This window comes from Lissotriton helveticus, chromosome 1_1, assembly GCF_964261635.1.
Source record: "Lissotriton helveticus chromosome 1_1, aLisHel1.1, whole genome shotgun sequence".
NCBI classification, from domain to species: Eukaryota; Metazoa; Chordata; class Amphibia; order Caudata; family Salamandridae; genus Lissotriton; species Lissotriton helveticus.
In genome coordinates this window covers 1,516,026,097-1,516,042,743 of record NC_136057.1, presented here as the reverse complement: position 1 = coordinate 1,516,042,743, position 16,647 = coordinate 1,516,026,097, and the positions used below count along the sequence as shown (strand labels likewise).

Genomic DNA, 16,647 nt, shown 5'->3' with positions numbered 1-16,647 from the left:
AGAAATTCAACAGTTTTGTCCATGGGACTGACCGGTTTCCGACTCAGTTCTGAGCTGGAACTTCATATGATTCGAGAGTCTTCAGCCTGACTGAGGGGTTGCATGAGTTGTGCAGAACAAACAGCGGCACTTGAGGTGGCAAACAGGTGCCTGCCTGCCCATCCCTACAAAAGTCAAATAGGTAACCATGATGGCACCAGATTCACATCACTCACTGGGCATCAGTGAGGTGAAAAGCAGAGGTCGCACTTGACCTGCTTGGGATTGAGAATGAGCTGGGAGAAGCATTCTTCTTCCTCACAGTAGATACGGTCCGTTAGACACTAGGGGGCAGATTTATGTTGGGAATGCACCACGTTTGCGTCACGCAACTGCGGCGTGAACGTGGCGCATCCCTACGACCCATTTACAACGTGACGCATCTAGGCAGATGCGTCACGTTGTAAAGCCCTGCGCCACTTGTAGGCGTTCCGGCGCAGGGTGGGCGTTCCGGTCCAGGTGCGCCTCGCAAAAGTGGCTGAGTGAAATCTATAAGACTTCACTCAGTCACTTTCAGGCCAATGCTGCGTCAAAACCCTACGCCTGCTTGAAGCAGGCGTAGGTCTTGACGCAGCATTGTAAAGATGGGGCACCCCCGAGCCTTGCTGGAGCTACATCGCGCTTGCGACGCAACTCCAGCAATGCGCCACCTTTACGGCACAGATGCGTCACGCATCTGTGCCATTTTTGCCCCATGGTGCGCCGCATTGTAAATGCGGTGCACCATGGGTGGCGGAGCAGCGGCGCAAGATAACTGGCGCATCCCTGGGGATGCGCCAGTTATCATAAATCTGCCCCTAGGATTGTGGCCCAGGGGGCAACACCAAATGGCAAGTTCTCAAGACAGGTGAAGGCTGGTTCAGACCGGTGCCAGCAGCGCCAACGGTGGTGCCGCAATCCTGAATTTTCGGGGGCAGGACGCCCGTGATAGGTGATTGGCTGATAGGCCAGTGGGGGTGAGGAGGTGCGCCTGGGCGGTCGGAGGGGCAGTGGTGAGGATAAAAAGAGGGAGTGCATCCCCACGTAGTTACCTGTTTTTTCTTCGCCTGGCTGCCCCCGACGGCCTCGTTGCTGTGTCCGCTCCCAGGACTTTCCTGCCCTGCTGCTTGGAACGTGGCGATGAAACCGCCTTTTTTCAAGCTGCCTTTTTTTCAGGTATTTTACTCCATGGGTTTTTGCCTCGGTAAGCTGGCTTTTTCCTCGTTGCGGAATATCCCTGGTGCTACCTGGATTGCCTGCTTCAGTGGCCTTCCTGTGTCTGGGTAGGTGTAGTGGGCAGCAACTCGTGGAGCGATGAAGGTACCGCAACGGATCGGCTCCCATCTGCCATCGACCCGAGCCAGTATGGGGCTGCTGAGGTAAGGTGGGGGCATTTATTTATTTAATGCCTTTTTATAAAGCGCAGACTTTACCCTAAGGTGGCGGAGCACTGTACAATAGAACCAGTTACGTTACATGAGAGAACTGTTGCAGGAATAGAACAAACAAAAATAGCATGAACAGACTGTACAAGCAAAAGTAAGAATAAATATGACAAATTTTCCAATGACTAAAGAACTTCCTGGCAAACAAGAGCAGGCCATAGAATCAAAACAACGCAGGCAAAAGGAACACAATTTCAAACACAGCAAGCACAGGATGTACAAGCAAAAATATAAACATATGTGACAAATTTACAATGACTAAAGAACTTCCCGGCGGGGTCTGAGAAGGAGGGAATTAGTTCGGAAAGTGTCTTTGGAATAAAAGAGATTTGAGGTCCGCTTTGAAGATCTGGATTAAGTCTGAGTGCCAGGCGGGTGCAGTCCGCTGGGGCTGGGGAGCAGGATGTTTCGTTCTGTTCCCTTGCTTCTACATAAGGGAGTCTGTCATTGGGGGGCTTGGAGCTGGCATTCGAAGAATGTCCACACCCGGGCTGATTCGGGCATGGTATTGCCCAGAGCAAGCACGCAGGCGAGGCGCCTGCTCTAGAACACGGTGGTTTCAAACGCTGCGTTCTTATTAGTGCCAGTTGGGGGTATGTCCCTGGTTTTGTTTATTATGAGCCGTTAAACATTTTTTAGTGTGAGTGATAAAAACAGATATGCCTTGTGCTTATTTTGGTTTCTAAAGCTTGTGAATGAATAACTGACAGTGAAAATACAGTGGGCTAAATATCATGTAATAAAAAATTGTCGGGTTTATATATGGGGTGTAGGGTTGTGATTTACGGCTATGGTGAAAGTTGTCATGACAGTAAGGAATATGCGTTATTGTGGAGCGCCTTGTTTTTTGGTGCCGTTTTTGGTGTTTTTTTGTAGCATTTTTGTTGTTTGTTTATTTTAAATTATGGCTGAGTCCTTGCGGACGTTAGGGAGTCTTTTGGGCAGCTTTGTTACGCAGGGTAGGATGGTTTTTATTGGACCCAGGGGTGCTGGGTCAGGCTTTGACAGGACGTGCTTTTGGTAGAAAATGGGGTAATGGCGCCACCTGTGGGGATTTAACATAGGGCCAATGTTGATGTTATTCAGGCCACTGCTTGCTTAAGTTCAATTACTAAACATGATATTCCTTTATTATTTTCTCTTTTTAGGCTTTGAGGTTGGCAGCATCAGTGATTCTTTAAGTCAGGGATGATAGTGAGCTTAAAGGGCAGGGACAATGGATATGGCTTCGCGATGAGGGTAAAGAAAATTGCTACTTCATCAGAGATAATGTGAGTCGACATGTCTGCGAGTTCTAGTATCTTGCAGGCCAATGATAAAACAAGTCTGCAAACGGGCATCAGGTGCAGGAATACACCTTTGAACAGGTATCAAGCATCCTGTTTGTTTCTTCATCAGCAAAAGGAAAATCACGAAGCGGGTTTTCCTAAGCATTCGTCCAACCACAAAATTACACAGTCCAAAAAAGCGGTGAACTGGAGACACTTTGATGGTCGTGAGGGCGAAGGAGCCCAACCATCTTGCAGTGTGGCTCGTCAGGCGGTATCATGCTAATTGCAATAATGAATTATCTGATTTGGAAGAGGGTGAGCCTGCTAGCGATGATGATTTTGTATAATAGCCTTTTTTCTCTCCATACAGGGGGGGGGGATTACTAACAAGATTTCCTTTGCTAATATTTTGCAGATAAAAGAATCTGAAAGGAGTTGGAGGGATTGGAGCGATATTCGACGGCATCTGAAGGCGCCAGCAAGAAAAAGCTTTCAACACCGGACAAGCCCTGTGAAGCAGGTGAGCCGCTGATTGATATTCATTATAAGACAGGTTTCTAGGAAACGTAAAGCAGATGGAGTTGTCGGTGAGGCCGCAGAGGCTAACGTTTGTTCCCATTGTGAGTCGCCTTCACTGTTACAAAATGTAGTTTTGCCTAAGCTTGATATAGTTCAAGACAAATTGGTGGTGTTTGACACAAATTCGCTAGGGGAGAAGGATGCTAAGGACAAAGTCATAGGTTTTAAAAGGCTTCCCTATATGAGGCTGTCGATACCCTTGGGTTCACATCTTAACAAGCATACCAAAGACGAAATTTGTAATGGAGAGTTTGTGGTTGTGTTCAAGTTTCTGTACAGGGAGATTCAATCGACAGAAGGCTCTAGGGAGGAGGCTTGGGAGCTAGTTAAAAGACCCAGGGTTCTCACTAATATTGAATCTCGACCTTTCTGATTATTACAAGTGTTTACTGTATACGATTTCCAGACCGTTCGGTCTCAATTTTCAAATACTTGGATACAATTAGAAAGGCTCAGTCAGACTTGAGACGTTTTGCCTGACTACATTATGACGAAGAGTTTAGAGCCCGTCTAGTCCTCATTCCAGAGAAGCCTTGGGGTGATGAGGATAACAAATTATGGATGCAATGGATGCATCCCCCAGAGACCTCCCCCTCTGATGCATACTGCTGGTGGGCTTGCTATTGCTATTGTTCTTAACAGACCCACCCCAGGAAGGGTGGGCAAAATCTCAAGATTTCACAACAGGAGCCTGCTGGAATTTAAACAGAGGTTTCTGACAGAAGAATCCAATGCAAATATAGGCATGAATGTTCCAAATGCGGTGGCAAACATGCCATTTTGCAATGTTTTAGCGAACAAAGATCTGGTTTCCCTACAAGTCTAGTTAGAAGAAGGGGTGCCCCAATACAGCCTTACTTCAAAAGCAGTTACACCAATTGATATTCCCAGCTCTGTGATTGGCTTCACTTTTTGTATCCTCACGGGGGAAAAACTTTGAAATGGGAGTGGGGGTTTTAAAGAAAGTTTTTAAGCTCGGTTATCAGGGTCCTAAACACTGCAGGTTTGCCCAAAACTTGAAATCTGAAAAAAATTCCCACAGCTCATGACTCATAAATTACACTCTGAATTTGCTGAGGGTAGGATGGATGGCGCCTTCCTTTCTTGGCTCCTTCCCAATCTTGTCATTTCTCCTTTGGGAGTGGTTCCTAAAAAGACTCAGGGAGAATTTCACATGATACAACATTTATCCTGGCCCCAGGGTTTGTCTTTGAATGATTTTATTGCCAAGGAAGACACTGTGGTGCAGCTTGCATTAGTGGCTGTGGCTCTTGATCTGGTAAAGAAGGCCGGCTCAGGAGCGGAGTTAGCCAAATGTGACATCAAAGGCTGCTTTTAGGTTAGTTCCACTTCATCCACAAGACTTTGAATTACTCTGCATACACTTTCAAGGACATTTCTTTGTGGACAAAGCTTAGCCTATGGGTTGTGCAGTCTCTTGTCAGTTGTTCGAAGACTTTAGATCTTTTTTGCAATGGATTTTCTCATTTAGATCAGGTCATTCTCAAGTGTCATATTACCTGGACGATTTTCTTTTTATCGGATCACAAGGATCACAACAGTGTGACAAGGCACTCCATTTCTTTCAGTCTTTAATGCAACAGTTAGGTGTGCCATTGGCTCAAAAAGAAGACAGAGGGATCTGCTACATGCCTCAGATTTCTGGGTAATGAGATTGATGCGGTGAAAATTGGGGCCAGGTTGCCAGTTACTAAAGTGCAGGACATTATGAATTTGTTGGAACATGCTAAGATGTCACCGAAACTCACTCTGTTTGAAATGCAGCAGTTACTAGGGCACCTAAACTTTGCTTGCAGGGTAGTAAAGGCTGGGATATCCTTCTGTCGGAGGTTGGGCTTTGCTGTGGCTGGTGTTTCTCTCTCTCCTTACAGGTTTAGAGTGTTTCTGTCCACGAGATCTGATTACGAGGTTTGGATTATGTTTATTAAAGGTTTCAATGGTGTTCCCATCAGGTCTTTGGAAGAACGCTTTGTATGGTCAGTACAAAAAAAATTCTAATGCATCAGGAGCTAACGGTTTTGGGCTTTTTTGGGATGGAAAATGGTGCGCGGAACCATGGCCTCATAAGTGGATTAATGAGAATCGCAGTATTGCATTCTTTTAATTATTTCCCCTGATCATAGCTTTGACAGTTTGGGGTACGATTTTGGCAAACAAATCAGTGCTTTTCATGTCGACAACAAAACTGTAGTGGATCTGGTCAAATGGCAAAAGAGACGTCTGCTTAAATTGTTGCAGAGATTCATGCTGTGTTGCTTGATGTTTAATATAACATTTAGAGTTAAGCATATACCTGGTCTGGACAATAATATAGCAAATGCGTTATCTTGTTCCCCGTCGCAGAGATTCCATGGTTTGGCACCCAAAGCAGACCAAGAAAAAAACTCAGATTCCTCAGGAGGTATGGTTTCTAGCCGGCTGAAGATAAACATTTTGGTGGAACACTATCTTGCTATCAGCACACGTTTAGCTTACAGAAGGGCTTAGGCGGAGTTACTCAAGTCAGTTGCGGCTTGTCTTAACAATGATCAAGTAGGCTCTTTACTACGAAACAATGACATACTGTGTTTCAATTCTGAGCAACATTTACAAGAATATATCTCCTACCACCGTTGCGGGGAAGCTTTCAGGCATTTTTTTCTGGTGAGTTGGGAAGGAGAATTTTACTAGGTTGGTCTAAAATAAAGAGGCGTGGCACTGTGCTGCGCAAACCTATATCTTTTTCCTTACTGTGGGGGATTGTACCAACACTGCCAAAACTTTCTTGTACCACATTGGAAGTTTCATTATTTAAAGTTTGGATGTCATGGTTATTCTTTGGAGGTTTTAAGATATTAGAGTTGTTAAATAAATCATTTCTTCAAGGGCTAAAATATTCCAATGTGTCAACCACACCAAATTCATTACATATTCTTTTTGAATCATTTAAAACAGACCAAAGAAGAAAAGGGGCTTCTGTGGCATTGTGGAAGCTTGGCGGTCCGCTATGCCCATGGTCAGCTTGGTTACAATTTGAAGAATTTGAAAGTTATACAAATAATAATTTCATTTTTCAGAATCAGGATGGGTCTGTCTTAATCATTTTACAGCTTTGAGCGGTCTTGAGAAAATCCTTGCTTTTATTAGGTCTTAATCCTTTAGAATATGGTACCCATTATTTTAGAATAGGAGCAGCTTCAGAAGCTGTCAGAAGGGGGTTTTCTTTACTACAGCTGCGAGGGATGGGCCGTTGGACAACAAATTGCTGTTTAAGATATGTTAGAGATTTGAATGAATTTTAGACATCATTTTTTGGTCTTGCTAACATCTGTTTCTTTCCAGGTCGTCAAATCTCTTCTCCGGCATACAAGGCAAGCGTCTGGAATGTGGGACATTCCTTTCTAAAGTGGGCAATCATGAAGGCTGAACAAAGTTATTATAGATCTAACCTAAGATTTTTCAAACCTGATGGGGTTCACCCTTCATTTATACCAAAAGAATTGTATTTGGTAAATGTTAAAGAAAGTTATTTGATATATTGGGATTGCAACTTGGAGTTGAGGGCTGGGCTGTATTAGCGACAGTCCCTTACTTGTGTCTTGGCAACAGTATTTTATGTTCTGGTATTTTCATCTAAATGAACGGTTGATACTGAACCAGTTGGGGATTTTGATTTAATCTTTACTCAAAGGGGGAACTTTTCACAACTCAAATCCTTAGGGGTGGGAGGGGGGCAGGAAAAACGCCTTTGCGGGTTTTTTTCCTGGTGGCAGATTTGGACAGGATTGAGGCAGGCAGGAAGGGTTGGGGCAGGCAGAATAGCTTAGGACAGAGGGAAAACAGAGGACAGAGGAATGAGGCAGGAGGGAGGAAGGGGGACAAACTAAGGGGTTGGGGTCGAGGTTCAAGGTGGGGGAAAATTCATGGGGGATCAATATGGGGAAAAAAGTCATGGGGGATCGATACAAGGGAAAATTCATGCGGGATCAATATGGGGAAAAAATTCATGGGGGATCAACATGGGGAAAATGTCATGGGGGATCGATACGGGGGGAAATTCATGGGAGATCAATATGGGGAAAATTCATGGGGGAGCAATGTGGGGAAAAAGTCATGGGGGATCAATACGGGGGAAATTAATTGGGGATCGATATGGGGATATTTCATGGGGGATCAAGAAGGGGTGGCGGGGTGGGGTTACATGCAAATTCATTGATTGCATTATTGTATTGAATTGTCGTTGCTGAAATAAAAGTGACCTTTTAACCCCATCGGTCTGTGATGTGATTCGTTGCCCAATGTTTTTTTTTCGGCTCTGGGTGCTAACGGACCGAGGGTGCGAGCACTGCGTTCCACTGTGTGTAAGGCAACCAGAGAGCAGATTTTGTTCGTTATTCGGGGGCAGCGATGCAGGATAGCTGTATTCCCGGGTGCGCACAATAGTGTCTGGCGGCCAGCATTAATGGTTCAAGGCACCCTCTGTAGGGACCTGTGTTTCCTCTAATTGAATGTGCTGTTGTTGAATTTTAGTACCTTGCCTCATGGTGGCCTAGTGGTTAAGGTCTCTGACTCTTACTCCAAAAGTAATGGGTTCAAAGCCACGTTTTTCAATGGTTGTGCTTTCTGAGGAAAAAATTATCTTTTTGCCTTGTACATTAAATAATGCATAAGCTGTGCGCTGTAATCTTATAGTCGCTGTAGGAGAGTAGGGTCTGCTTCCTATGGTCACCCCCACTTTTTGATGTGATTTTCTGGTTTTTCGACTTTAGTGTGGCTGTGGGCCTGCTAATCAGACCCACAGCCCCGCTGTTATCTCTCTAAATTGATACCATGTACTTTAGGTACATACCTGATTGGGTATTGGGTCACCTTTGTGAGCCCCTGAATAGTGTACCATAGGTACCCAGGGAATAGGTGCATCCAAGGCCACCCCTGGCTGGCGATCCAAACTGACACCACAGGCTGATCACTCAGCTTGGGTAAGGTGGTGTAATCACCCCTTACTTATGGTATATCTATATCTTCCTTATATATAGACACATATGCACCTGTAAGTCACTCCTATGGTAGGCCTCGACAATCCTGGAGGCAGAGTGCTTGGTTTTATGTGAGAGGGTGCCCTAGAATGAGCTGAGCCCCTCTGCAACTTTCGGAACCATCTCCTTATAGCTGTTCTATGGGGAAACGCCCTTTACAACGACTCATTCATAACAAAGTGCCTGAACCACGACTCCTTAACAACGACTGAACCTGAATCACAAGTCTTTTAACCACTAATAAATTAACAACTACCTCTGGCCAGTAGATGGCACTCTTGGATTGTATATGAAATATGTATTACTATGGAAAAAAATGGTGGCTGGCTGTATTTTATATGGTTTTGTAGAGTGGATTTTTTTTTAGCAAAGTAAGTTTAGGAAACGGTTTAAAAAAATACTTTAAAATGTAAGTATTTTGGTAAGTATTAAAGGTAAGTATTTTGTGTAATATATATGTGTATATATATATATATACATATGTATATGTATACATATATGTGTGTATATTTATATATCTATATGGTTGCAAGGGTATTTTTAATGGTTTCGGATGAGTATGAGTTTTTGGGTGGCACGGGAAATTTAGGGATTTAAGGTGGGTATGGGTTTTTGGGTGGGGTAGGTACGGGTTTTTGGGATTGCAAGGGAAATTTTAGGATTTAGGGTGGGTATGGGTTTTTGAGATTTCAAAGGCATTTTTAGGGTTTAGGGTATGGATGGGTTTTTGGGTGGAAAGGAATTTTTGGATGGGTTTTTGGGTGGAAAGGAATTTTTTAGGAATTAGGGTGGGTGTGGGGTTTTGGGTACAAGGGTCATTTTAGGGTTTTGGGTGGGTATAGGTTTTTGGGTGGTAAGGGCAATTTTAGAAGTGGGTATGGGTTTTTGGGTGGTAAGTATACTTTTAGGGTTAAGAGTGGGTATGGGTTTTTGAGTGAAAAGGGTAATTTTAGGGTGGTATGGGTTTTTGGGTGGCAATGGTAATTGTAAGGTCGTTGTGGGTTTTTGGGATTATAAGAGAATTTTTAGGGTTTTTGGTTCGTGTGGGTTTTTGGGTGGATAGGGAATTTGTAGGGTTTAGGGTGGGTATATATGTTTTTGGATGGAAAGGGGATTTTAAAGGTTTGGGGTGGGTGTAGGTTTTTTGGTTGGAAAGGGGTTTTATGACATTAATAGGAAGTAAAGGGGTGCATGTGTGTGTGTGAATAAATATAAATATATATATATATATATATATATATATATACATATACTCACCAATATTAACTTTACAACGCATATGTCTTAAGCATGCATGCCTTTACCACGAAATGCAAGTGTTTTACAGGTACATACAAACCCATTACACATACATACATACATACATACATATATATATATATATATATATATATATATATATATATATATAAAAACATATATACATATAAACACACACACACGTTTATACTTACCAGTAAAATAGATACATTAATGGGGTAAAGGCAAGCGAGGTAAAGGCATAGTAGTTGTAAAAGATAGTTGTTGTTAAAACTGTAGTGGTTTAGACTAAGTAGTGGTTAAGGAGTAGTTGTTTAGACTGTAGTAGTTCAAGTGGTAGTTGTTCCATCATACAACCGTTCTATGATGTAGCCATACCATATAAGTGCATTATAATCCTCGTGGTTAATGCCAACTTTGGTTTGGCTTTATCAAAACATGTCGTGTAAGGTGTCAAACACTTTGGAATACTACCTCCCCTCCAGTGCTGGTGGCGGGGGTAGCATTCCACCCTTCTAGAGGGAGAAGACATGTAGTTACTGCTTTACCCGTTTAAAGTTAAACAGAGCCCCAGCATCACAAAATGGATGCTGCTGCCACAGACACAAGTCTGGGCTCCTGCTGCTGGATGTAACTCCGGCAGGGGAGGCCTGGACAATAGGTTTCCTGTCCAGGGAGATTCCAGCACCTCCCCAGTTAGGCAGATGTGTATTGGGACAGGGAGGGCTGCATCAGCAGATGCTTTTTGAGACACTGCCTGGGGCACACAAGGTGCTCCATGCATAGCCCGGTTCAAACCAGTTGCTGGGGCACTCCAGCCCCACTCTGGCGTGAAACTGGACAAAGGGAAAGGGGTGTAACCACCCCCTTCCCAGGTCCACCCATAGGAGGGACCTAGCAGGTAATCCAGCCCATTTTCTTAGTGTAAAGATTGGAGCTGTGTCCCCAGGACTTTAGATTATCCTGGAACGAAACTTTGATACAGAACTCTTAGACCTTCGACGTTCTATTTCAACTAGAAGACTGAAGACATCTCCCTTGTGGTCACGGAGTGACCACCCTGTGCAAACAGGCACCACCAGTAACTTGCCGGTCTGCTTTGTCGACGCTCCCGCAGGAACCCGAAGACTCAGTGACACAGGAACTGGACTCTCAGACTTCTCTGACTCCGACCTACATCCACAGCAAAGCTGAGACCCGTGGCGGACATGAGAGACGTGGGACCGGACACCCTGGACATCCTGCATTTTGCTAACAGCTCAACTACCGGGGTACCCTTGCAGTTGTGCATTGGGCACGAGAAGCCCCAGACCCGAGCGCCATTTGCACCGAAGCTCAGCCCTCCACACTCCACGAGTGCTGCGTGGGACCCGCTCTTGCATTTGAGCTCAATGCGTCTCCCCGGTTGCTAGCCCACTGGCTAGTGAGCCCCCTGAAGACAAACCTTTGAAACCAAACTGCTTTTCTGGTTTCCCCAGGCTTCCTCCAGCTTCCCTGCAAAGGAGAAGCTCCTCAGACCTTGCTGGTCTGCTCCGAAGCCAATCTTCACTTCCTGCATGGATTGCGTTTGCCAAGGCTTGTAGGGTACAATCTGGATACTGACACCGAAGTCAACTAGATCCTTTGTGGGAAAGCTCAAATCCAGCTACTGGTTGTCGTCGACACCTCCTGGTTCTGGTGGCTGCAGAGACAAGCTTCACCTCTTCACCTGAGATCATCGCAACATCGCCTGGTTCCTTCCTGGTTTCTTCCTGGTCACTGGCTAGTGACCCAGACTCTGTCCCCTCTGCTTTCAGGTTCTTCACATCTTCGATCCACCCTTCGATCCACCCGGACACTCTTCCTCTGGCCGCCTGCAGCACTTCTTTGCAGATCTCCATTGAAAGCATCGACGAAACCCGACACCAAAAGGCACCTATGCACCCGGCTTCCCTGGGTGAGGTAACACGAGTACTCTGGTGCTCCTGTGGGTCTTGACTCTCGAAGTGTCCTAGTCTAAAAGGGTTTTGTCGTAGTCCATCAGGATGTGCCCTTAAATAGTAACTTTGTAACTTCTTCAGCCTCTCTTGATCTACATCTAGCTATGTTATGTTAAGTGCACTTGCATAGCACACCTACCATTTGTATGATTCCAAAGTGTGTTTAGAAAGTGGCTGTCCCCCTTTTTGGATCTGCGATTCTAGTTGACCCACATCAAAGGAGTCCATTGATATTGCATTTTGTGGTGCTTTGAAGGTGAATAATATTGGATAGTGGCTGGAAGGGTTGCAGATGGCCACTGAATTGTTTAGTGAGGAGAATATAGAACTGTACTGGCCTGTTAAGGGTTTTTTGGTGTAATTTATGCATGTATGCATGCGCCAAAGACATTAGGGTGTGTTTTGTTCTAATAGTATGTATGGCAGCCCTTTGCTAAGCTTCAATATGGTTGATGTTTCAAGGCATCTTTGTTCACCATCATTAACTTATCACAAGGAATGGGAAGGATTATGTACAGATGCTATGTTGGCGGGTCCTGGGGAGTAAATTAAGAACAGAAAGGTACGTTTCTGCCTACCTGAAAATGCATAGTCTATTAAAGTTTAGTGTTTATTAAACAACTACGAGACTGTATTGTTAATACCATTACCAGACCTTTTTAGTTAACACCATTAGGTAACAGCTCAACATCTGTTTAATGTGTGTTCTTATCACTACGAGAATCCTGCTCCACTGTCAATTGATCAGCATTGCATAGGTGAACATAAAGGGTCTTGGCTTTAGGTGTTGTCAGTTAATTTTAATTGAGGGGTGGTCAAAACTGTCACGGCATGAGTCAAGAACATTTTGTGAGGCGTTTGTCAGAGTCCGGTTATTGAAGCTAGGCAATGCCGCGCCTATTTTTGCAAAAACATGAATTTGCCACATAATCCTTCATCTTCAGCATAACTTGCAGATTTAAGTAAATAAATTATATAGAAGTTACTAAATAAGCAATGATATGGGTTCACATGCAGTGGAAGGCCTTATGCAAAGCTTTCCTGGTTATCTTTTGGTCCCTTTCCCAGTGTTTATTTAAGGGTTAAACAGGTACTAATAGGGAAAATCTTTGCATCATATGTCCATGCGTAAAAGTACAAAATAATGAAGTAATAGTATTCCACATTATGCAGAGCAATGTGCTTTTTCTTCCTGCATAGTCTGTTCAGCTCTGCCGAATACTATGGTGCCCCCTACCACACAATTCAAGGGGCCCGGGACATAGCAGATAGTTTATAGCTGAAATTAGAGTTAGGACAAAATATTTAGCACAAACCTTGTATCGCTACTGGGTTTAAATAGCCGCTCCTTCAAATAAAAATACTCTCAGAGGAATGGATTACACAGTACAAAGAAAGTTATATGGGCTTCACACCCGGGAAGGCATCGGACATGTAGAGAATTAAAGCTAAGAAAAGTTGTTTTTCAGCGCATCCCACCTCATCCAGTGCCAACTCTTAGCGTGCCCAAGTGGGTTCAAGTAGCAAAACTCGAGACTGCCCCGTGGTTCTCACAGGGGTTCTGCAGACACAAATGCCTCGTGACATACATCAGTATACGATCAGGTGTGTAATTTCATGTTAACATGAGAATGTTCATTTACTTACCAATTACCACATGCTTATGTTTATTTTACAGGACTAATCATCGTAAATCACTGAGCATATCCTAGTTTGAAACAAGATTGGTCAGTGCTAATGAGAGTGCTATCGGCTGAGGAATAATAATCACATCGGGATGCATCAGAGTTCAGTTTCATTGGGTCACCTCAGAGACCTTGCGCAATGCGCCCCCCCACAGGGACTCCTATAAGTGTAAACTCCAGGAGCATCATTTATGAGGCTGTGCGTCACTTTTACGTCGCTGGTGCGTCACTTTTTGTGACGCACCAGCAGCGTAAATTATGTGCCTTGTTGCACCATATTTACAAAGTGACGCATCTAGGTAGATGCGTCACTTTGTAAACCCCTGCGCCACATTATACCTGCGCCAGGTATAATGTATGTTAGGGGGGCGTATTGACACAAGGAAGGGTCGTAGAAGTGACGCAGTGAAATCTATGAGATTTCACTGCGTCACTTTTAGGACGCCGTTGCGTCAAAATCTTGCGTCTGCCTCACAGCAGGCGTAAGACTGACGCATGCCCTTTGACATGGGGCTTGCCCCATGTGAAAGGGAGCATTGCTGGAGTTGCGTCACTTTTGTGACACACTCCAGCAATGCGTCACTTTTGCGCTTACAGATACGTCAGAAATACTGACGTATCTGTAACTCCTTGCGACATGATGCGTCATACATTAAATATGACGCATCATTGGTGTCGCGAGGAGTGCGCAGTGAAAAGTGACGCATCGCTGTTTTCACGCAGCGATGCGTCGCTCTTCATAAATGAGGCCCCAGAAATCTGTTCCGACCTTCCCTTGTCTGAGGCCAGGTCCCTCATGCACGCAAGGGCGATAACTCTTAACTAGGGGGGTCTATCGAACTCTGGAGGAAAGTAATGCTTAGTCAGTGGGGTCCAAAATGCTACTTACCAAATAACAATACAACCTCCTTTAGTGTGGGACAGCGACATCCCACATAGACAGTAGAATGGAGTAAGCATGGGCGGAATTTGCGAATTCGCAAATTCGTAATCACGATTCACAAAAATCCGCCAAATTCCACGAGCTTGCAAAATTTTTTTTTTTTGCGAGTTCGCAAGATTTGTTTACCAGTTTGGGAACAAGAACTTAGGCATGCGGTCGCAACGGTCGCGAACATGTTGTTTCCACTTAACCAGCCTGCTTGCGATGCCTTTTTCCTGTTTCGTGTCGCAATGACGTGTTTGCGTTCGCAATTTCTTGTTTCGGGTCGCAATGAGGTGTTCGCGATCGCGGCGTCGCTCGGCCAGCTACCAAAATCTCGCAGCGCACGCGAACAGGGAGGGAAACTCATCAGCGAACGCAGAATCAATGCCGCGCGCGCGAGATTGTATTTTTGAAGCGCAAACAAGAAAAAAATAATCTAAAAAACCTTCCAACTCGCAAATTGCAGATTTTTGGGCAATTTCATGTGATTCGCGGATCGCGAAATTGCCAAAAATTCGTAAATTCCGCGAGCGGATCAAATTTTCCGCCCATACTTAGAAAGGAGCAGATGGTGAAAAACAGTGGTTTGAAGCAGCGTTACGTGTGTCTTAACATGAAGTGGATACAATGGATGCACATTAGTAATGACATGAATTCTATCTCCTATCAGGTTTCCATTAGGTCATATGGCTTAAGCCAGTGCATGGATCTCCTTAGTCAATTTTTCGTGTGGTGTGCAAAGTCAAATTGCCCAGAGCTAGCTTAGCAGACAGGAAACAAGAGTCTTCAATTCTGCTGGGGCAGCATGAGGCAATCACTGCTTGGTGATCATTGCCAGTTCGTCGAGAAGGTTACAGGCTGGGGTCTACAGCCGCCTGTAGTCATCATCTGTCGGTACACAGACATAATATCGACTCCAAAATATCGTTTGGACATAATATCGACTCCAAAATATCGTTTGGACATAATATCGACAGCCAAAATATCGTTTTTAAGGTAAGTGAAGTAATATCGTTTTTAAGGTAAGTGAAGTAATATCGTTTTTATTTTTAGGGTTCAGGGTCAGTTTTGGGTTTTTGGGTAAAGGGGTATTTTTAGGGTTCAGGGTCAGTTTTGGGTTTTTGGGTAAAGGGGTATTTTTAGGGTTCAGGGTCAGTTTTCAGTTTTTGGGTAAAGGGGTATTTTTAGGGTTCAGGGTCAGTTTTCAGTTTTTGGGTAAAGGGGTAGTTTTAGGGTTCAGGGTCAATTTTCAGTTTTTGGGTAAAGGGGTATTTTTAGGGTTCAGGGTCAGTTTTCAGTTTTTGGGTAAAGGGGTATTTTTAGGGTTCAGGGTCAGTTTTCAGTTTTTGGGTAAAGGGGTATTTTTAGGGTTCAGGGTCAGTTTTCAGTTTTTGGGTATTATTTTATTATATTTTATTACTATATATATATGTTTAATAAATATGAAATAAAAAAATATTTATTTAACTTTCATTAATTATTTAAATATTATAAGTTAATTTAAGTAATTTTAAGTATATTTTAGTAATTAATTATTAATATTAATTTAATTTAACACTGTTTTTAGTAAATACGATATTTTTTACAACTATATTTTTATAAACGATATTTTGTACTCGATATTTTTGTACTTACCTGTTTGTACATACAAACTCGATATTTTTGCTGTAGATATTTTTTCCTCGATATTTTGGGTAGTCGATATTTTGGTAGTCGATATTCTTTCAGTGATCCCATCTGTCATATTGGTTGCATTGATTGGCAATGTTGAAAGGAGAATATTATTTGAGAACTTTAGGAGGAAAATGTCATGATTGGCTAAGTGATGTCCTGGCTTGGCCATTGTGGGTCCCATGTCATACTAGGGGATCATCTGTACACTGGACTGGTCTTTTAGGAGAATGGATGAGTTAAATTAGTCAGGCATCTTGAAAGAGAAACAGTTGCTTAACATCGTTCTGCCAAAAGGCAATTCCTTGTGGTTGCCTTCGCATGGGTAGGGTTCATTTGTCAACCCATGGCTACAAATGGTCTGTGAGAAATTCGGTGGCATTTTATTTATGGCATTGCTCACAATACAAAGCAACAGAATTTGGGAAGCAGCCTCTTAATACTCCATAGTTAAAAACAATCCCCCATGGGTGCATCTAGGGGACACTGTGCCATCGGATGGAGTCCAACTCCCAGATCGTAGCCACATTCTTTTGTGGAAAATCTTGTGGCACTGGTAATTCAAACTTTATCTTAACACCAATAAGCCGGTCTTGGGGGGAGGCATGGTTTGTCGGGGATCTGTAGTGGGCTGAAAGATGCAGCACTGAGGTCTCTCCTGATAACAGGTGAGTAAATCGGAATTCGTAGTTTAGCTGATTTTAGAGGAATATTTTGCTCAATAGTGAAGGAAGGGGGAGGGGCCTGAGGTGATATGTGTGCAAACACGCCCTGTGGC

The 16,647-nt window shown here is 43.8% G+C and overlaps 1 protein-coding gene across 2 annotated transcripts in view; it reads right to left on the bottom strand.

Moving 5' to 3' along the window:
- PRRX1 (paired related homeobox 1) overlaps positions 1–16,647 on the bottom strand; it is a 442,220-nt gene that overhangs the window by 96,199 nt on the left and 329,374 nt on the right. The gene's annotated exons all lie outside the window — the stretch shown is intronic.